This window comes from Engystomops pustulosus, chromosome 5, assembly GCF_040894005.1.
Source record: "Engystomops pustulosus chromosome 5, aEngPut4.maternal, whole genome shotgun sequence".
NCBI classification, from domain to species: domain Eukaryota; kingdom Metazoa; phylum Chordata; class Amphibia; order Anura; family Leptodactylidae; genus Engystomops; species Engystomops pustulosus.
In genome coordinates this window covers 207748140-207771403 of record NC_092415.1, presented here as the reverse complement: position 1 = coordinate 207771403, position 23264 = coordinate 207748140, and the positions used below count along the sequence as shown (strand labels likewise).

General features: G+C 48.0%; 1 protein-coding gene across 1 annotated transcript in view; it reads left to right on the top strand.

The window, feature by feature from the left end:
• The first annotated feature begins 19413 nt into the window (after positions 1–19413).
• Positions 19414–23264, top strand: part of KCNH2 (potassium voltage-gated channel subfamily H member 2) — a 306690-nt gene continuing 302839 nt past the window's right edge. Inside the window, exon 1 of the mRNA XM_072154448.1 lies at positions 19414–19575. The gene's annotated coding sequence lies outside the window, so the exon portion shown is untranslated. The remainder of the gene's footprint in view (positions 19576–23264) is intronic.

Genomic DNA, 23264 nt, shown 5'->3' with positions numbered 1-23264 from the left:
ACCACTACATCCCGGGGAGAGGAGACTGTACAGGGGGGGGGATACAATCTATTACTCTCTGTTATCAGCCACTACATCCCGGGGAGAGGAGACTGTACAGGGGGGGATACAATCTATTACTCTCTGTTATCAGCCATTACATCCCGGGGAGAGGAGACTGTACAGGGGGGATACAATCTATTACTCTCTGTTATCAGCCATTACATCCCGGGGAGAGGAGACTGTACAGGGGGGGATACAATCTATTACTCTCTGTTATCAGCCATTACACCCCAGGGAGAGGAGACTGTACAGGGGGGGATATAATCTATTACTCTCTGTTATCAGCCATTACACCCCAGGGAGAGGAGACTGTACAGGGGGGATACAATCTATTACTCTCTGTTATCAGCCATTACATCCCGGGGAGAGGAGACTGTACAGGGGGGGATACAATCTATTACTCTCTGCTATCAGCCATTACATCCCGGGGAGAGGAGACTGTACAGGGGGGGATACAATCTATTACTCTCTGTTATCAGCCATTACATCCCGGGGAGAGGAGACTGTACAGGGGGGGGGGGGGATATACAATCTATTACTCTCTGTTATCAGCCATTACATCCCAGGGAGAGGAGACTGTACAGGGGGGGATACAATCTATTACTCTCTGTTATCAGCCATTACACCCCAGGGAGAGGAGACTGTACAGGGGGGATACAATCTATTACTCTCTGTTATCAGCCATTACACCCCAGGGAGAGGAGACTGTACAGGGGGGGATACAATCTATTACTCTCTGTTATCAGCCATTACACCCCAGGGAGAGGAGACTGTACAGGGGGGGATACAATCTATTACTCTCTGTTATCAGCCATTACACCCCAGGGAGAGGAGCCTGTACAGGGGGGATACAATCTATTACTCTCTGTTATCAGCCATTACACCCCGGGGAGAGGAGACTGTACAGGGGGGATACAATCTATTACTCTCTGTTATCAGCCATTACATCCCGGGGAGAGGAGACTGTACAGGGGGGATACAATCTATTACTCTCTGTTATCAGCCATTACACCCCGGGGAGAGGAGACTGTACAGGGGGATACAATCTATTACTCTCTGTTATCAACCATTTCATCCTGGGGAGAGGAGACTGTACAGGGGAATACAATCTATTACTCTCTGTTATCAGTCATTTCATCCTGGGGAGAGGAGACTGTACAGGGGGGGTACAATCTATTACTCCCTGTTATCAGTCATTTCATCCTGGGGAGAGGAGACTGTACAGGGGGGGGGGGGGGATACAATCTATTACTCCCTGTTATCAGTCATTTCATCCTGGGGAGAGGAGACTGTACAGGGGGGGGATACAATCTATTACTCCCTGTTATCAGTCATTTCATCCTGGGGAGAGGAGACTGTACAGGGGGGGGGGGATACAATCTATTACTCCCTGTTATCAGTCATTTCATCCTGGGGAGAGGAGACTGTACAGGGGGGGTACAATCTATTACTCTCTGTTATCAGCCATTACATCCCGGGGAGAGGAGACTGTACAGGGGGGGTACAATCTATTACTCTCTGTTATCAGCCATTACACCCCGGGGAGAGGAGACTGTACAGGGGGGATACAATCTATTACTCCCTGTTATCAGTCATTTCATCCCGGGGGGAGGAGACTGTACAGGGGGGATACAATCTATTACTCTCTGTTATCAGCCATTACACCCCGGGGAGAGGAGACTGTACAGGGGGATACAATCTATTACTCTCTGTTATCAGCCATTACATCCCGGGGAGAGGAGACTGTACAGGGGGGGGGGATACAATCTATTACTCTCTGTTATCAACCATTACAACCCGGGGGGATACAATCTATTACTCCCTGTTATCAGTCATTTCATCCTGGGGAGAGGAGACTGTACAGGGGGGGGATACAATCTATTACTCTCTGTTATCAGCCATTACACCCCGGGGAGAGGAGACTGTACAGGAGGATACAATCTATTACTCTCTGTTATCAGCCATTACATCCCGGGGATAGGAGACTGTACAGGGAGGATACAATCTATTACTCTCTGTTATCAGTCATTTCATCCTGGGGAGAGGAGACTGTACAGGGGGGATACAATCTATTACTCTCTGTTATCAACCATTTCATCCTGGGGAGAGGAGACTGTACAGGGGAGGGGGAATACAATCTATTACCCTCTACTTGATAAATGACCAGCAACACCTCCATTTAATATCCTGCTGATCATAACTGCACTGTAACTAAACTAAATAATAGAATGCAAGCTCTGTTGACTAGGGCTAACCCATTTCATTGTTCTGTGTTCCTCTATCTGGGGACGGCCTTGTAGCTGCAAAAAAGCTCCAGATTTGTGGCGGACACATCTCATATTGTTTGAGGGATACATGCTGAGTCCTTGCCGCTGATTTTCAGGACCTTGGACAGCGACCAGCATATTGGCAGCTGAGACTCTGCAGCCTGCAGACAGAAGTGCCAAGATGATGCGTGACAGGCATGCCACCTGTGGAGCCCGCTCTGCCAAACATCTGGTGGCATAACACTAAGCAGGGAGAGGGGGGAGGTGGGGGATCAGGCTCCCAAACATCACTGGAGTGGCAGTGTATCCTCATCCTCCACATTGTCTCCTGTTATATAGGTACTAATCACCTTCATTAGTGTGTAATTAACCCCTGTACTACCCTAGACCATCTCAGATAGGATTATCAAAGAGATGATCCCAAGATTCCATGTTATTCACTTACATAGGTCAGGAGATAACGTGCTGATCAGTGCTAGAAGACCCCACACATCACGAGTATGTGGGTCCTTACCCACCCAGGAATGGAGGGATAATTGTGAATGTGCCAGGCTCTTCCATTCACTGTCTATTAGATGAAATATTGTTAGCCATACAGGATAAATGGAGCCTCAGTGTGCACACTTAACCTGACGCTCTATTCTTCTTCTCGCTACTCTGGAAGCGTTTTTCTTCATTGCTCTAAGTGTAAGCAGATGTGAAAGTGTTTACACAGCCGCTTACACTTACAGCAATGAAAAAAAATGCTTCCAGTGTACCCAAACGCATTACAGGCGGTCCCCTACTTAAGAACACTTGACTTACATACGACCCCTAGTTACAACCGGACCACTGGATATTGGTAATTTATTGTACTTTAGTCCTAGGCTACAATAATCAGCTTTAACAGTTATCACAGGCGTCTGTAATGAAGCTTTATTGTTAATCCTGGTTCTTATGACAGCCCAACATTTTTAAAATCCAATTGTCAGAGACCAAAAAAGTTCTGGCTGGGATTACAATGATAAAATATACAGTTCCGACTTACATACAAATTCAACTCAAGAACAAACCTACAGACCCTATCTTGTATGTAACCCTGCCTGTATATGATTAAAAAACCCATGTAATCTGACGCACACGTCCTAACACATGTGTTTCAACGCATTCAAAACGCCATGTGTGACATCACCCTGAGGGTGAAGACACACGCGGCATTTTTAGGCCGTTTTTAGTTAGTGGGTTTTCAGATCGTTAAAAACGCAACAGTTTTTTAAAAAATGCATGCGTTTTTGTCCGGTTTTTCGAAGTTGCGCAATTAAAAACAGACAAAACCGCATGCTTTTTTCAACGCATGCGGTTTTAACGATCTAAAAACGGCCCAGAAACGCCACGTGTGTCTTCACCCTGAGGGTTACCTGTTACACCGAGGAAATATCTTTAAAATGGATCATAAAGCGCCTGAGACCACCTTAAAACCATGACCAGGGTTTATATATAAATGTAAGGACAATACACATTCTACGTTTCTTCGAGGACTCAATCTTCTCTTACTTGACCGTGCAGAACTATCAATCACAGTCTTGGAGCACTTGTATGTAACTGTATGTAACTAAAGGGGTTTTCCCACAAAAGAAAATTCTCCCATTTCAATCCCCTAGTGATGTTATCACAATATAATTTTAACCCCTACCTTTACAATTTACTGTTTTATTGCTGTTTTTGCTCCTCTCTCTCTCTCTGCTGCTCTGTGAAAAATCCCAGGGTGTGGGCGTGGCCTCTCTTAGCAGACACATTACTATCCATCTAGTTCTGTGGGGTGACAATGTAGTTATATTATCAGAGATGATGAGATGCCTATTACACAAAGGCTGCAGACTTTTACTGTAACACTATCAGCTCTGCTACATCTCACAGATATGTGCCTGCCTCCCCCTTCCCTTGGATCACTTATCTCCTTGTAGTTTGCAGCCTCTCTCTCTGCTCACTTTCTCCTGGCAGGATGTAATCAATGTCTCTGAGCTCCGTGCAGGAGGCGGGGATACAGCCACACAGCAGAGAGAGACAGAAATCTCATCTGCACGATCTCACACAGAAATCCAAGATGGCAGCCACCCGGCCCAGTCAGAAATTACAGGGTCGTGGCAACTGAAATTGTGAACAGCAGGACTGATAGAGGCAGGTAGGTCTTATATCCGTGAAATGCTGCATTTATGTGAATTAGAGTATGTGTGATTTTGTTATCTTTAGTACCGTATATACTCGTGTATAAGCCGGGTTTTTCAGCACAAAAAATGTGCTGAAAAACGTCCCCTCGGCTTATACATGAGTCTATTACAAAAAAAATGTATCCACTTAAAAAAGTGGGTCCTCCTATGTCAGCGCGGCTCATCCATGTCCCCAATGTCAGCGCATCCCTTCTTCTTTCTTCTCCGTGCTCCTCTTCTTTCTTCTCTGATGGACGCGGCCATGTTTTCTTCCTGGCCGTGCATACTATGACGTCAGCAGCGGCCGCGTCATATATGCGCCTGCAAGAAGCAAACATGGCCGCGTCCATGAGAGAAGCAAGAAGTCACACGGAGTCATCTGTAACAAAGTTTTATAGATGATCCTTGTTCCCATGCCAGCACTTAACTCCCAGGGACAAAAAAAAATTTCGCCTGGAGCTATAATTATAAAATATACCCGTTTCGGCTTACATACAAATTAAACTTAAGAACAAACGTCAGGATGCGGTCACACGCAATTAGTTTTGGGTTGGTTTTAGGTGGTATTACTTATTTTAACAAGTGAAAGACATCAAATCAACAGGTGAATGAAATTTGTGGAACAGCTTACTCCTTCAAAATCAAATTCACCCATTCAGTTCATGTCTTTCACCTGTGAAATTGACAAAACCGCACCTAAAACCACCTCAAAACTAACTGCGATGCAGTTTTAACTGCAACGTGTGACTGCACCCTCAGGGTGCGGTCACACGTCGCGTTTAACGCATGCGTTTAAAAACACATTGGAATAGCTGAAGAGTGATTTGCCTAATTAAACACCTCTTAACACTTGTGTTTACAAAACGCATGCGTTAACCGCGATGTTAAGGCATGCGTTGACAATGCGTTAACAACCACATGCGTTAACCATGATGTTAACGGTTGCGTTTTGTAAACACAGGTGTTAGCAGCTGTTTAATTAGGCAAATCACTCTACAGCTATTGCAATGCGTTTTTAAACGCATGCGTTAAACACGACGTGTGACCGCACCCTCAGTTACAGAGGAAAACCACCACCTGTGATTGGGGATTCTGATCAGAGCTGTACTCAGCAACTCTGGTAAACCCCTTTAGACCCGATGGTCAAATGAGCCGCATGTAGCGTCTTTCTAGGGTCTCCCGCTGGCGAGGGTGCAGTAGAAAACTGCAGCGACATCTTTACTTGGAACTTGCGCCCTTTGACGTCTAAAGTAAGCAGACGGTCCGAAAGGAGTTAAATACCTGTGCAAGCAGTTAGCACTAGAAAGAACTTTCAAAGTCCAACAGAAAACTGGTGCCCGGAGCTTAGTAAATGTGCCCCAATGTGAAAGTGGTCAATTTGGGAAGTTGCATGTGTTTACATTGAACCAAAATTCTGTTTTTAATTTTTTTTGCAAGTTCTGTTTCTATCTGTATAAATCCTGGATCTACAATCCGAAAGAATTGCTACTATATATACAGTGTGTATACTATACATACACACCGAAGAACATCCACAATCCTCTCGTACAATATTTCGGGCCTGCTGTGATTTTGGGAGCCGCTGTGACATTTGGTGACCTCCAGAACAGCTGCCAGGCGCGTGTGGTGAGAGCCCAATCCTAGCTGTAAGCCGGGCACATCACACTGGGGACAATTACCCAGGAATCAAGACACAACGAAGAGTCAGAGCATCGATTCTGCTAATGCCAGGGAGTCACGTGTGCACAGTGCTGCAGAATCAATGCTGCTGGAGGATAATGGGGTCACCTTGTACATGTATAATACCGCCTGTATATAATGAGGCGTTTATCATCCACCCCTTCACTGCTGGAGTGCTACATCAGGGCAGGCACATAGTGTTGGGGTTGAGGTTCCTATCCAGGTGAGATTCCACTTGTGCATAATACACATAAATGGAAATGACGGAGCAGAACTGTGACCCTGTAACCCCATTCCCAGATACCATGCAGCTCTGGAGAAAGCACTGAGTGTGCAGTAGCCGTCAGGTTTTGTTACATTTGCAACCTCAGAATAGACATCCCAGAGGTAAAGCAAGCCCGCAGGTTGGCAGGTACTTACCACTGATCTGTCAGGTCTTCTATTCTATCTGATAAAGGGGCCAAATGTGGCTATATTCAGTACAATGTCATTTAGTTGTTTAATTTAAAAAAAATGTATTAATAATGTCACGCCTATAGAGGAAGCCTGCGAGTCCTGCTTTCTCTTCACATTTTTAGAGAAATCCTGAGTTCTGCTTCACCCACCAACCAAGAGAAAGCCGAAAGCCTGTGAGTCCTGCTTTCTCCTCCCACTCATAGAGAAAGCCTGTGAGTCCTGCTCCCCCTCCCACTCATAGAGAAAGCCTGCGAGTCCTGCTTCCTCCACCCACTCATAGAGAGAGCCTGTGAGTCCTGCTCCCCCTCCCACTCATAAAGAAAGCCTGCGAGTCCTGCTCCCCCTCCCACTCATAGAGAAAGCCTGCGAGTCCTGCTTCTTCCTCCCACTCATAGAGAAAGCCTGTGAGTCCTGCTCCCCCTCCCACTCATAGAGAAAGCCTGCGAGTCCTGCTCCCCCTCCCACTCATAGAGAAAGCCTGCGAGTCCTGCTTCCCCCTCCCACTCATAGAGAAACCCTGAGTCCTGCTCCCCCTCCCACTCATAGAGAGAGCCTGTGAGTCCTGCTTCCTCCTCCCACTCACAGAGAAAGCCTGTGAGTCCTGCTTCCTCCACCCACTCATAGAGAGAGCCTGTGAGTCCTGCTCCCCCTCCCACTCATAAAGAAAGCCTGCGAGACCTGCTCCCCCTCCCACTCATAGAGAAAGCCTGCGAGTCCTGCTCCCCCTCCCACTCATAGAGAAAGCCTGTGAGTCCTGCTCCCCCTCCCACTCATAGAGAAAGCCTGCGAGTCCTGCTCCCCCTCCCACTCATAGAGAAAGCCTGCGAGTCCTGCTTCCCCCTCCCACTCATAGAGAAAGCCTGTGAGTCCTGCTCCCCCTCCCACTCATAGAGAAAGCCTGCAAGTCCTGTTCCCCCTCCCACTCATAGAAAAAGCCTGCGAGTCCTGCTTCCCCCTCCCACTCATAGAAAAAGCCTGCGAGTCCTGCTTCCCCCTCCCACTCATAAAGAAAGCCTGAGTCCTGCTTCCTCCACCCACTCATAAAGCCTGAGAGTCCTGCTTCCTCCACCCACGCATAGAGAAAGCCTGAGTCCTGATTCCTCCACCCACTCATAAAGCCTGTGAGTCCTGCTTCCTCCACCCACTCATAGAGAAAGCCTGTGAGTCCTGCTTCCTCCACCCACTCATAGAGAAAGCCTGTGAGTCCTGCTACCACCTCCCACTCACAGAGAAAGCCTGTGAGTCCTGCTTCCTCCACCCACTCATAGAGAAAGCCTGTGAGTCCTGCTTCCTCCACCCACTCATAAAGAAAGCCTGTGAGTCCTGCTTCCTCCACCCACTCATAAAGAAAGCCTGTGAGTCCTGCTTCCTCCACTCACTCATAAAGAAAGCCTGTGAGTCCTGCTTCCTCCACTCACTCATAAAGAAAGCCTGTGAGTCCTGCTTCCTCCACCCACTCATAAAGAAAGCCTGTGAGTCCTGCTTCCTCCACCCACTCATAAAGAAAGCCTGTGAGTCCTGCTTCCTCCACCCACTCATAAAGAAAGCCTGTGAGTCATGCTTCCTCTACCCACTCATAAAGAAAGCCTGTGAGTCCTGCTTCCTCCACCCACTCATAAAGAAAGCCTGAGAGTCCTGCTTCCTCTTCACATTTTTAGAGAAATCCTGAGTTCTGCTTCACCCACCAACCAAGAGAAAGCCGAAAGCCTGTGAGTCCTGCTTTCTCCTCCCACTCATAGAGAAAGCCTGTGAGTCCTGCTCCCCCTCCCACTCATAGAGAAAGCCTGCGAGTCCTGCTTCCTCCACCCACTCATAGAGAGAGCCTGTGAGTCCTGCTCCCCCTCCCACTCATAAAGAAAGCCTGCGAGTCCTGCTCCCCCTCCCACTCATAGAGAAAGCCTGCGAGTCCTGCTTCTTCCTCCCACTCATAGAGAAAGCCTGTGAGTCCTGCTCCCCCTCCCACTCATAGAGAAAGCCTGCGAGTCCTGCTCCCCCTCCCACTCATAGAGAAAGCCTGCGAGTCCTGCTTCCCCCTCCCACTCATAGAGAAACCCTGAGTCCTGCTCCCCCTCCCACTCATAGAGAGAGCCTGTGAGTCCTGCTTCCTCCTCCCACTCACAGAGAAAGCCTGTGAGTCCTGCTTCCTCCACCCACTCATAGAGAGAGCCTGTGAGTCCTGCTCCCCCTCCCACTCATAAAGAAAGCCTGCGAGTCCTGCTCCCCCTCCCACTCATAAAGAAAGCCTGCGAGTCCTGCTCCCCCTCCCACTCATAGAGAAAGCCTGCGAGTCCTGCTCCCCCTCCCACTCATAGAGAAAGCCTGTGAGTCCTGCTCCCCCTCCCACTCATAGAGAAAGCCTGCGAGTCCTGCTCCCCCTCCCACTCATAGAGAAAGCCTGCGAGTCCTGCTTCCCCCTCCCACTCATAGAGAAAGCCTGTGAGTCCTGCTCCCCCTCCCACTCATAGAGAAAGCCTGCAAGTCCTGTTCCCCCTCCCACTCATAGAAAAAGCCTGCGAGTCCTGCTTCCCCCTCCCACTCAAAGAGAAAGCCTGTGAGTCCTGCTCCCCCTCCCACTCATAAAGAAAGCCTGAGTCCTGCTTCCTCCACCCACTCATAAAGAAAGCCTGAGAGTCCTGCTTCCTCCACCCACGCATAGAGAAAGCCTGAGTCCTGATTCCTCCACCCACTCATAAAGCCTGTGAGTCCTGCTTCCTCCACCCACTCATAGAGAAAGCCTGTGAGTCCTGCTTCCTCCACCCACTCATAGAGAAAGCCTGTGAGTCCTGCTACCACCTCCCACTCACAGAGAAAGCCTGTGAGTCCTGCTTCCTCCACCCACTCAAAGAGAAAGCCTGTGAGTCCTGCTTCCTCCACCCACTCATAAAGAAAGCCTGTGAGTCCTGCTTCCTCCACCCACTCATAAAGAAAGCCTGTGAGTCCTGCTTCCTCCACTCACTCATAAAGAAAGCCTGTGAGTCCTGCTTCCTCCACCCACTCATAAAGAAAGCCTGTGAGTCCTGCTTCCTCCACCCACTCATAAAGAAAGCCTGTGAGTCCTGCTTCCTCCACCCACTCATAAAGAAAGCCTGTGAGTCATGCTTCCTCCACCCACTCATAAAGAAAGCCTGTGAGTCCTGCTTCCTCCACCCACTCATAAAGAAAGCCTGAGAGTCCTGCTTCCTCCACCCACGCATAGAGAAAGCCTGAGTCCTGATTCCTCCACCCACTCATAAAGCCTGTGAGTCCTGCTTCCTCCACCCACTCATAAAGCCTGTGAGTCCTGCTTCCTCCACCCACTCATAAAGAAAGCCTGTGAGTCCTGCTTCCTCCACCCACTCATAGAGAAAGCCTGTGAGTCCTGCTTCCTCCACCCACTCATAGAGAAAGGCTGAGTCCTGCTTCCTCTACCCACTCATAGAGAAAGCCTGTGAGTCCTTGTTCCTCCTCCCACTTATAGAGAAAGCCTGTGAGTCCTGCTACCACCTCCCACTCACAGAGAAAGCCTGTGAGTCCTGCTTCCTCCACCCACTCATAGAGAAAGCCTGTGAGTCCTGCTTCCTTCACCCACTCATAGAGAAAGCCTGAGTCCTGCTTCCTCCACCCACTCATAGAGAAAGCCTGTGAGTCCTTGTTCCTCCTCCCACTCATAGAGAAAGCCTGTGAGTCCTGCTTCCTCCACCCACTCATAGAGAAAGCCTGTGAGTCCTTGTTCCTCCTCCCACTTATAGAGAAAGCCTGTGAGTCCTGCTTCCTCCAACCACTCATAGAGAAAGCCTGTGAGTCCTGCTTCCTCCACCCACTCATAGAGAAAGCCTCTGAGTCCTGCTTCCTTCACCCACTCATAGAGAAAGCCTGTGAGTCCTGCTTCCTCCACCCACTCATAAAGAAAGCCTGTGAGTCCTGCTTCCTCCACCCACTCATAAAGAAAGCCTGTGAGTCCTGCTTCCTCCACCCACTCATAAAGAAAGCCTGAGAGTCCTGCTTCCTTCACCCACTCATAGAGAAAGCCTGTGAATCCTGCCCCCCCTCGCACTCATAGAGAAAGCCTGTGAGTCCTGCTTCCTCCACCCACTCATAAAGAAAGCCTGTGAGTCCTGCTTCCTCCACCCACTCATAAAGAAAGCCTGTGAGTCATGCTTCCTCCACCCACTCATAAAGAAAGCCTGTGAGTCCTGCTTCCTCCACCCACTCATAAAGCCTGAGAGTCCTGCTTCCTCCACCCACGCATAGAGAAAGCCTGTGAGTCCTGATTCCTCCACCCACTCATAAAGCCTGTGAGTCCTGCTTCCTCCACTCACTCATAAAGAAAGCCTGTGAGTCCTGCTTCCTCCACCCACTCATAGAGAAAGCCTGTGAGTCCTGCTTCCTCCACCCACTCATAAAGAAAGCCTGTGAGTCCTGCTCCCCCTCCCACTCATAGAGAAAGCCTGCGAGTCCTGCTCCCCCTCCCACTCATAGAGAAAGCCTGCGAGTCCTGCTCCCCCTCATAGAGAAAGCCTGCGAGTCCTGCCTCCTCCAACCACTCATATACAAATATTCTAACAATTGAACTTGTTCTTTTATTTGTGATTGGGAGGCATGGTGGCTCAGTGGTTAGCATTACAGCCTTGCAGCGCTGCAAAGAAATTGTATGTTCTCTCCGTGTTTGCATGGGTTTCCTCCAACACTCCAAAAACAAACTAGTAAGTGATTAGATTGTGAGCCCCATTGGGGACAGGGATTGATTTGGTAGCTCTGTGCAGCGCTGCGTAATCTGTGAGCGCCATACAAATAAAGGAATTATAATTATGCGTATTAACATCGGTAGGGGTTAACACTGGGGTTTTCTCCGTATGGCGGCACTCTGATGGAGGTTTCCTGAAGAAGCATGACGTGATCCAATGTCTTACGGGAAGCCTCATTATGTACATACAGATTGCTTGCTTAGCTGACAGATGATGCAGGGAGCCGACAAACTTCCACTATACACACAAACCGGGGGCATACTTACCAGAAATCCCAGGCAGGTGCCTTCACTTCTATATGTCCTGTCAGATATGAGGAAAGCTGGGTGCCTACCAGCATGGCCTGTATCACAGTCCACTTTCAAAGTTGTCACTCAGCTTTACAGACACTAAGAAATCTAAAATTTTTAACAATGTTCAACCCGTGATTCCAGATTTGCCACTCAGGGTTTTGGTAAAGTAGGATGCATATGGTAGGCCCTTCCAGGTGTCCTCTGACCTTATGTTACTACAGGGTTGAGCAGAAGGACCATGAATATGGTGGGAATAGGTTGTGTTCAGCTTTCCCATAATCCTGATCTTCCATCCCCAAACTCTTTATTACTACATGTCTGTTCAGATGTGCCATTCAGGACCCTGGAAAAGCAGAATGAACACCATTACTGGGATCTTACAATCCTATAACGTGCTGTAATCTTTACTGCCCACACAAGCCTTATACATCCATTCCCATGTCTTGTGCACCTGTAATTCAGGAAGATGGGAAAGTAGGATGACAACCAATACGGCTGCCATTATCAGACTATCCACCTGCCAATCATCCTGGGAATGCAATCACTGTATAAGGTCGTAATCCAGACCTTCAGGACCTCCAGACATTCAGGGGCCTGAGAAAGATGAGTGAAGGTCGACTTTCTCACAAATAACTGATAATACCTGGGTGAGGGAGGTCAGGGGTGTCAGTAACGAGGACTTGGAGGTAAGTGTATTTTAGGCGGGAATGTCCTGTCATGGCGTCATTTATCTCTGAGGTAAAGTTTCCGCGGGAGTCGAGAAATCACAGCGCCCTCTGGAGGCTCCAACGTGCAATCCACACTACAGGCTCCTCAACAGCCAATCATAACAGGTGGGCGGGCCTAGCACTGCGTGGAGGCGGGGCCCGCGGGCTGCTAATAGACGAGGCCTGCGCGGGAGTGGGCGAGTATTACACCGTATAGGATTAGATACACAGCTCAGCGGACTCTATCACACCACATAGGATTAGATACACAGCTCAGCAGACAGTATCACACAGGATAGGATTAGATACACAGCTCAGCAGACAGTATCACACAGGATAGGATTAGATACACAGCTCAGCAGGCAGTATCACACAGGATAGGATTAGATACACAGCTCAGCGTACTCTATCACACCACATAGGATTAGATACACAGCTCAGCAGACAGTATCACACAGGATAGGATTAGATACACAGCTCAGCAGGCAGTATCACACAGGATAGGATTAGATACACAGCTCAGCGGACTCTATCACACCACATAGGATTAGATACACAGCTCAGCAGACAGTATCACACAGGATAGGATTAGATACACAGCTCAGCAGACAGTATCACACAGGATAGGATTAGATACACAGCTCAGCAGGCAGTATCACACAGGATAGGATTAGATACACAGCTCAGCGTACTCTATCACACCACATAGGATTAGATACACAGCTCAGCAGTCAGTATCACACAGGATAGGATTAGATACACAGCTCAGCAGACAGTATGACACCACATAGGATTAGATACACAGCTCAGCAGACAGTATGACACCACATAGGATTAGATACACAGCTCAGCAGGCAGTATCACACAGGATAGGATTAGATACACAGCTCAGCGTACTCTATCACACCACATAGGATTAGATACACAGCTCAGCAGACAGTATCACACAGGATAGGATTAGATACACAGCTCAGCAGGCAGTATCACACAGGATAGGATTAGATACACAGCTCAGCGGACTCTATCACACCACATAGGATTAGATACACAGCTCAGCAGACAGTATCACACAGGATAGGATTAGATACACAGCTCAGCAGACAGTATCACACAGGATAGGATTAGATACACAGCTCAGCAGGCAGTATCACACAGGATAGGATTAGATACACAGCTCAGCGTACTCTATCACACCACATAGGATTAGATACACAGCTCAGCAGTCAGTATCACACAGGATAGGATTAGATACACAGCTCAGCAGACAGTATGACACCACATAGGATTAGATACACAGCTCAGCAGACAGTATGACACCACATAGGATTAGATACACAGCTCAGCGTACTCTATCACCACATAGGATTAGATACACAGCTCAGCGTACTCTATCACCGCATAGGATTAGATACACAGCTCAGCGTACTCTATCACCGCATAGGATTAGATACATAAGGAGAGTGAGACTGGATAGTTGAAGATACACAGGCTAGTAACTGTACAGCATAGTATCGCATTAGATACACAAGGATACTAAGACTGTTTCACACTAGAGCCCTAGAGTATCACACATAATAGATTAGATACACAGCTCAGAAGACTTTATTGCACATAATAGGATTAGATACACAGTTCAGCAGACAGTATCGCACATGATAGGATTAGATACATTCTGCTGAACTGTGTATCACACAGAATAGGATTAGATACACAGCTCCGCAGTTAGTATCACACAGGATAGGATTAGATACACAGCTCAGCAGACTGTACCACACAGGATAAGATTAGATACACAGCTCAGCAGTCAGTATCACACAGGATAGGATTAGATACACAGCTCAGCAGTCAGTATCACACAGGATAGGATTAGATACACAGCTCAGCAGACTGTATCACACAGGATAGGATTAGATACACAGCTCAGCAGAGAGTATCACACAGGATAGGATTACATACACAGCTCAGCAGACAGTATCACACAGGATAGGATTAGATACACAGCTCAGCAGACAGTATCACACAGGATAGGATTAGATACACAGCTCAGCAGACAGTATCACACAGGATAGGATTAGATACACAGCTCAGCAGGCAGTATCACACAGGATAGGATTAGATACACAGCTCAGCGTACTCTATCACACCACATAGGATTAGATACACAGCTCAGCAGTCAGTATCACACAGGATAGGATTAGATACACAGCTCAGCAGACAGTATGACACCACATAGGATTAGATACACAGCTCAGCAGACAGTATGACACCACATAGGATTAGATACACAGCTCAGCAGGCAGTATCACACAGGATAGGATTAGATACACAGCTCAGCGTACTCTATCACACCACATAGGATTAGATACACAGCTCAGCAGACAGTATCACACAGGATAGGATTAGATACACAGCTCAGCAGGCAGTATCACACAGGATAGGATTAGATACACAGCTCAGCGGACTCTATCACACCACATAGGATTAGATACACAGCTCAGCAGACAGTATCACACAGGATAGGATTAGATACACAGCTCAGCAGACAGTATCACACAGGATAGGATTAGATACACAGCTCAGCAGGCAGTATCACACAGGATAGGATTAGATACACAGCTCAGCGTACTCTATCACACCACATAGGATTAGATACACAGCTCAGCAGTCAGTATCACACAGGATAGGATTAGATACACAGCTCAGCAGACAGTATGACACCACATAGGATTAGATACACAGCTCAGCAGACAGTATGACACCACATAGGATTAGATACACAGCTCAGCGTACTCTATCACCACATAGGATTAGATACACAGCTCAGCGTACTCTATCACCGCATAGGATTAGATACACAGCTCAGCGTACTCTATCACCGCATAGGATTAGATACATAAGGAGAGTGAGACTGGATAGTTGAAGATACACAGGCTAGTAACTGTACAGCATAGTATCGCATTAGATACACAAGGATACTAAGACTGTTTCACACTAGAGCCCTAGAGTATCACACATAATAGATTAGATACACAGCTCAGAAGACTTTATTGCACATAATAGGATTAGATACACAGTTCAGCAGACAGTATCGCACATGATAGGATTAGATACATTCTGCTGAACTGTGTATCACACAGAATAGGATTAGATACACAGCTCCGCAGTTAGTATCACACAGGATAGGATTAGATACACAGCTCAGCAGACTGTACCACACAGGATAAGATTAGATACACAGCTCAGCAGTCAGTATCACACAGGATAGGATTAGATACACAGCTCAGCAGTCAGTATCACACAGGATAGGATTAGATACACAGCTCAGCGTACTGTATCACACCACATAGGATTAGATACACAGCTCAGCAGTCAGTATCACACAGGATAGGATTACATACACAGCTCAGCGTACTGTATCACACCACATAGGATTAGATACACAGCTCAGCGTACTGTATCACACCACATAGGATTAGATACACAGCTCAGCGTACTCTATCACCGCATAGGATTAGATACATAAGGAGAGTGAGACTGGATAGTTGAAGATACACAGGCTAGTAACTGTACAGCATAGTAACGCATTAGACCAGTGATTTTCAACCTTTTTTGAGCCGCGGCACACTTTTTATACTTAGAAAATCCTGGGGCACACCACCAACCAAAATAGCACAAAATGACACTAAAACAGTCATAAAAGGCCTCCCTCTACTAATAAAAAACCCCTAGCGCCCTCCCTTTACTAATAAAAAACCCCTAGCGGCCTCCCTTTACTAATGAAAACCTCTAGCGGCCTCCCTTTACTAATAAAAAACCCCTAGCGGCCTCCCTTTACTAATAAAAACCTCTAGCGGCCTCCCTTTACTAATGAAAACCCCTAGCGGCCTCCCTCTACTAATAAAAAACCCCTAGCGGCCTCCCTTTACTAATAAAAACCTCTAGCGGCCTCCCTTTACTAATAAAAACCTCTAGCGGCCTCCCTTTACTAATGAAAACCCCTAGCGGCCTCCCTCTACTAATAAAAAACCCCTAGCGGCCTCCCTTTACTAATGAAAACCCCTAGCGGCCTCCCTTTACTAATAAAAAACCCCTAGCGGCCTCCCTTTACTAATAAAAAACCCCTAGCGGCCTCCCTTTACTAATAAAAAACCCCTAGCGGCCTCCCTTTACTAATAAAAACCTCTAGCGGCCTCCCTTTACTAATAAAAACCTCTAGCGGCCTCCCTTTACTAATAAAAACCCCTAGCGGCCTCCCTTTACTAATTAAAAGACCCTAGCGGCCTCCCTTTACTAATAAAAAACCCCTAGCGGCCTCCCTTTACTAATAAAAAACCCCTAGCGGCCTCCCTTTACTAATAAAAAACCCCTAGCGGCCTCCCTTTACTAATAAAAACCTCTAGCGGCCTCCCTTTACTAATAAAAACCTCTAGCGGCCTCCCTTTACTAATCAAAAGACCATAGCGGCCTCCCTTTACTAATCAAAAGACCCTAGCGGCCTCCCTTTACTAATTAAGAGCCCCTAGCGGCCTCCCTTTACTAATTAAGAGCCCCTAGCGGCCTCCCTTTACTAATTAAGAGCCCCTAGCGGCCTCCCTTTACTAATCAAAAGACCCTAGCGGCCTCCCTTTACTAATTAAGAGCCCCTAGCGGCCTCCCTTTACTAATAAAAAACCCCTAGCGGCCTCCCTTTACTAATAAAAAGCCCCTAGCTGCCTCCCTTTACTAATAAAAACCTCTAGCGGCCTCCCTTTACTAATAAAAAAACCCTAGCGGCCTCCCTTTACTAATAAAAAACCCCCAGCGGCCTCCCTTTACTAATAAAAAACCCCTAGCGGCCTCCCTTTACTAATAAAAACCCCTAGCGCCCTCCCTTTACTAATAAAAACCTCTAGCGGCCTCCCTTTACTAATAAAAACCCCTAGCGGCCTCCCTTTACTAATTAAAAGACCCTAGCGGCCTCCCTTTACTAATAAAAAAACCCCTAGCGGCCTCCCTTTACTAATAAAAAACCCCTAGCGGCCTCCCTTTACTAATAAAAAACCCCTAGCGGCCTCCCTTTACTAATAAAAAACCCCTAGCGGCCTCCCTTTACTAATAAAAACCTCTAGCGGCCTCCCTTTACTAATTAAAAGACCCTAGCGGCCTCCCTTTACTAATAAAAAAACCCCTAGCGGCCTCCCTTTACTAATAAAAAACCCCTAGTGGCCTCCCTTTACTAATAAAAAACCCCTAGCGGCCTCCCTTTACTAATAAAAACCTCTAGCGGCCTCCCTTTACTAATAAAAACCCCTAGCGGCCTCCCTTTACTGATAAAAAACCCCTAGCGGCCTCCCTTTACTAATAAAAACCTCTAGCGGCCTCCCTTTACTAATCAAAAAACCCTAGCGGCCTCCCTTTACTAATTAAGAGCCCCTAGCGGCCTCCCTTTACTAATAAAAACCCCTAGCGGCCTCCCTTTACTAATAAAAGCCTTTAGCGGCCTCCCTTTACTAATCAAAAGACCCTAGCGGCCTCCCTTTACTAATAAAAACCTCTAGCGACCTCCCTTTACTAATCAAAAGACCCTAGCGGCCTCCCTTTACTAATAAAAACCTCTAGCGACCTCCCTTTACTAATAAAAGCCTCTAGCGGCCTCCCTTTACTAATCAAAAGACCCTAGCGGCCTCCCTTTACTAATAAAAAACCCCTAGCGGCCTCCCTTTACTAATAAAAGCCTCTAGCGGCCTCCCTTTACTAATCAAAAGACCCTAGCGGCCTCCCTTTACTAATAAAAACCTCTAGCGACCTCCCTTTACTAATCAAAAGACCCTAGCGGCCTCCCTTTACTAATTAAAATACCCTAGCGGCCTCCCTTTACTAATAAAAACCTCTAGCGGCCACCCTTTACTAATTAAGAGCCTCTAGCGGCCTCCCTTTACTAATAAAAACCTCTAGCGGCCTCCCTTTACTAATCAAAAGACCCTAGCGGCCTCCCTTTACTAATAAAAACCTCTAGCGACCTCCCTTTACTAATCAAAAGACCCTAGCGGCCTCCCTTTACTAATTAAAATACCCTAGCGGCCTCCCTTTACTAATAAAAACCTCTAGCGGCCTCCCTTTACTAATTAAGAGCCCCGAGCGGCCTCCCTTTACTAATTAAGAGCCCCTAGCGGCCTCCCTTTACTAATTAAAAGACCCTAGCGGCCTCCCTTTACTAATTAAGAGCCCCTAGCGGCCTCCCTTTACTAATTAAGAGCCCCTAGCGGCCTCCCTTTACTAATTAAGAGCCCCTAGCGGCCTCCCTTTACTAATTAAAAGACCCTAGCGGCCTCCCTTTACTAATTAAGAGCCTCTAAGCAGACAGTTTCACATAGGAGAGGATTAGATACACAGCTCAGCAGACAGTATCACACAAGATAGAATTAGATACACAGTTCCAGTCAGTATCACACAGTATGGGATTAGATACACAGCTCAACAGACAGTATAACACAGGATGGGATTAGATACACAGCTCAGCAGTCAGTATCACACAAGATAGAATTAGATACACAGTTCCAGTCAGTATCACACAGTATGGGATTAGATACACAGCTCAACAGACAGTATAACACAGGATGGGATTAGATACACAGCTGTGCAGTCAGTATCACACAAGATAGAATTAGATACACAGCTCAGCAGTCAGTATCACACAAGATAGAATTAGATACACAGCTCAGCAGACAGTATCACACAGGAGAGGATTAGATACACAGCTCAGCAGTCAGTATCACACAGGATAGGATTAGATTCACAGCTCAGCAAACAGTACCACACAGGATAAGATTAGATACACAGCTCAGCAGACAGTATCACACAGGATAGGATTAGATACATAGCTCAGAAGTCAGTATAATACATGACATGATGGGATTAGATACACAGCTCAGCAGACAGTATCACACAGGATAGGATTAGATACACAGCTCAGAAGACAGTATCACACAGGATAGGATTAGATACACTGCAGATAATATCACAGAAGTTGAGTGTTTGTTTTGTAATATTTTTACTTTCTTTTTCCTTAGGTCCATTTCACCATTATATACATTACCGGATCTGAACCCCTCTTCAGGATTAGATCTTTACCCAAATCTCCTTCTGCATGAGTAACAGACGCCCCGAGGACAGATGTGACCCTCATAACCTCCCTGAGTGACGTCTGCTGCACGTGATGGGTACAGCATAAGTAATATCATGTATGTACACAGTGGGGCACATCCACTTACCTGTCCGACGCAGTTCCCTGAAAGTGCATTGTCTGTGTATAACGCCCTGTCCGCAATTCTCTAAGATCGTGCACCCGATATCCTGCATGTGTCGCTTCCCGCTCAGGTCCCCGGAGTTCACCTTCTTCTTCCTGGTGCATGTAAGTCCATTGTCTTGCGACACAATTTGAAAGTTACATAAAGGATAAGTAATGTCATGTATGTACACAGTGACTGCACCAGCAGAATAGTGAGTGCAGCTCTGGGGTATAATACAGGATGTAACTCAGGTTCAGTACAGGATAAGTAATGTCATGTATGTACACAGTGACTGCACCACCAGCAGAATAGTGAGTGCAGCTCTGGGGTATAATACAGGATGTAACTCAGGATCAGTACAGGATAAGTAATGTCATGTATGTACACAGTGACTGCACCAGCACCAGAATAGTGAGTGCAGCTCTGGAGTATAATACAGGATGTAACTCAGGATCAGTACAGGATAAGTAATGTCATGTATGTACACAGTGACTGCACCAGCAGCAGATAGTGAGTGCAGCTCTGGAGTATAATACAGGATGTAACTCAGGATCAGTACAGGATAAGTAATGTCATGTATGTACACAGTGACTGCACCAGCAGCAGAATAGTGAGTGCAGCTCTGGGTATAATACAGGATGTAACTCAGGATCAGTACAGGATAAGTAATGTCATGTATGTACACAGTGACTGCACCAGCAGCAGAATAGTGAGTGCAGCTCTGGGTATAATACAGGATGTAACTCAGTATCAGTACAGGATAAGTAATGTCATGTATGTACACAGTGACTGCACCAGCAGAATAGTGAGTGCAGCTCTGGAGTATAATACAGGATGTAACTCAGGATCAGTACAGGATAAGTAATGTCATGTATGTACACAGTGACTGCACCAGCAGCACAATAGTGAGTGCAGCTCTGGAGTATAATACAGGATGTAACTCAGGATCAGTACAGGATAAGTAATGTCATGTATGTACACAGTGACTGCACCAGCAGCACAATAGTGAGTGCAGCTCTGGAGTATAATACAGGATGTAACTCAGGATCAGTACAGGATAAGTAATGTCATGTATGTACACAGTGACTGCACCAGCAGCAAAATAGTGAGTGCAGCTCTGGGGTATAATACAGGATGTAACTCAGGATCAGTACAGGATAAGTAATGTCATGTATATACACAGTGACTGCACCAGCAGCAGAATAGTGAGTGCAGCTCTGGGGTATAATACAGGATGTAACTCAGGATCAGTACAGGATAAGTAATGTCATGTATGTACACAGTGACTGCACCAGCAGCAGAATAGTGCGTGCATTGTCATTCTGCTGTGAGCTACTGACGGGTGTGGTTGTGTGCTGCTGAGCTTCTGCACCACCTGGAGCAAACCCAATCCACCCAGGCCTGCTCTCTCCTCCCCAGGGAGGGAGTGGGTTCTCTGGGATGAATCAAGCTGGAAAGTCCCAGGCTCCTGTCTCCCGGACCAGGCCGGCGGGGGGCAGGAAAAGCAAGTTACCGGCCAAAACTGATGGCGTGAGAAGATCTGCCCGGAGCCAAGGACGCAGCGATGTGACCTCGGCTGCCACCCCCAAAACCCAGGGAAGCCGCAAGGTCTCCGGAACACAGAAGATCAAGGCAAGTGACATCAGCCTAAGTGCTCCTCCTGGAAAGCTGGATGTATGTGCGGGAAAGCTGGGTGGTTCAGCTGAAAAGCTGGGTGCTCACGGGGGTGTGCAAAAAGCATGGGGTGATCTTAAGGCCCGGGAGTCTGCTTCCATCTATGGCTCCCGGATTGCTGAGCACCTCCGTGAGTACGAGGAAGCTGGAAAAGCGCTGAGGAGGCTCCAGGAGGAGATAAGGGAGACCTTGGCCCTAGCGGGGGTGGCTACGCAGAGAAAGAAAAAGTCTGATCTTCTTAACACCATAGACAGACTAAAAGCCGAGGTCACCGCTCTGCAGGAGAAGCGTCATCTTATCCGTGAGCACAGCGGTCCGTTTCGTGAAAAGCTGGAGAATGACGCCCGGTTTGATGACATGCGCCAGGAGCAGCTGAGAAAGCTGAAGGGGCTTGAGATCCAGGCGGATGATGGCGATGATGAGGAGGATGAGGAAGACCTGCCGTGTCCGTCTGGTGGCCTGCACCAACACCAGCAGGCCTCGCACGACAGGCTGCCTGCGGAGCAAGCGCCATTACCATCAGGCTGCGGCTCTGCCAACCTGGAGGAGGAAAGTGATGACAGCGGCCAGGGGGGGGCGCTAATGGCTCAGATCCGTCAGCTTGAGTCCCCAGTTCACCTCCAGAACTTCTCCTTCGGCGATGATATGCCAGATGACGACCTAAAGAGAAAGAAGACGAGACCCAAGAAGACCAAGACGTCTCAGGAGGTGAATCTGGTGTTTCGTCCCCTCCCTGTTCCCTCCGGGCGGGCAGCAGTGCCAGCCTGTCGTGTAGGCCCCGTTGCCCAGCCCAGCACGAGTCCTGCAGTGGACCCGGTGCCAGGGTGCGGGGAGAGTGCAAAGCCACGTTCCATCATGGCGCAGAGCACCAGCCTTGTTTGTAGTAGCAAGGATGGTGCAGGGAAGGCATCGGCCGAAAGGCCGGACAGTGAGGGCGATCCAGCAGGTCCTGGTACTGTGCGCCGCCCCCTAGTGGGAGGGGGGGGTGGCCCAGTGCCAGGGGCAGTGGCGGTGGCTCCTGTGGCCCTTAGCGCTGTTGCTTGCTCCGGTGAGCAGCGGCAGTGTGATGGGGCTGCTGGGGCTTGTAGTGCGGCGCCTCCCAAACATCCCGTGCAGCCTGCAGAGAAAGGCGCAGAAAAAGTATTATTCTGTATTGGTGCATCAAACTCTGAAGACATAAAAGGGGCAAAAAAACTGTCTGGAGTCTGTAAGGACAAGAGGCCTCTACCACCAATCGAGCAGCGATGCTCAAACATCATAAAAACTGCTGGACAACAAGGGGTTAATGCCAATGAGGCAGAGGGCACAAATAAGATCGGGGTTGGAGCTGCCTCTTCTCAGGCTGTATCAGCTATGGAGGTGGCTCTACCCCCAGTGCCCAGTGACGCCGAGGCAACCCCAGGTCCTCCTGGCCCAGCTGGTGTGAGTGATGCAAGGAAGCGAGGCAGTATTGTACATAGTGTGGTGAATGTTGGGGTGGTGAATGGCGCTGAGGGGGATCCTGGTGTGAGTGCTGGACCATCTGCACCCCCAGTGGTGGCCGCTCCCATAAGGAGCTATGCGAGTGTCACCGCTGGGGCAAGTGGGGTTAACTCCTTGTCTCCTGGCTCTGGGAACAGCGTTTTGCAAAGGCGTCTTCTGGAGGCTCTCAGGAGAGGGGAAAAGTCAATCACTGTAGAGGGGAGAGAGGTTGATCTGTCCTTCTGGACAGACAGGCATGGCCTGGCAGCCTTCCAAGAGAAAAGGGGGGGAGAGACTGTATGGTCTTTACCCACAACTGGGCCCGGAGCTGCCCGTAGGAATGTGGTTCGTCTTCGCTGGAGGGGCAGTGACGCATGCCCACCCAGGTCAAGGGTGGTGGAGCTCCTCCTGAAGATGAACTTCAGGGCTAGTGACATCTTTGCCCTGATACATCCTTATGGTACTCCGGAGTTCGATGTCAGCTTTGTTCGGCCGGAGGGCTTAGA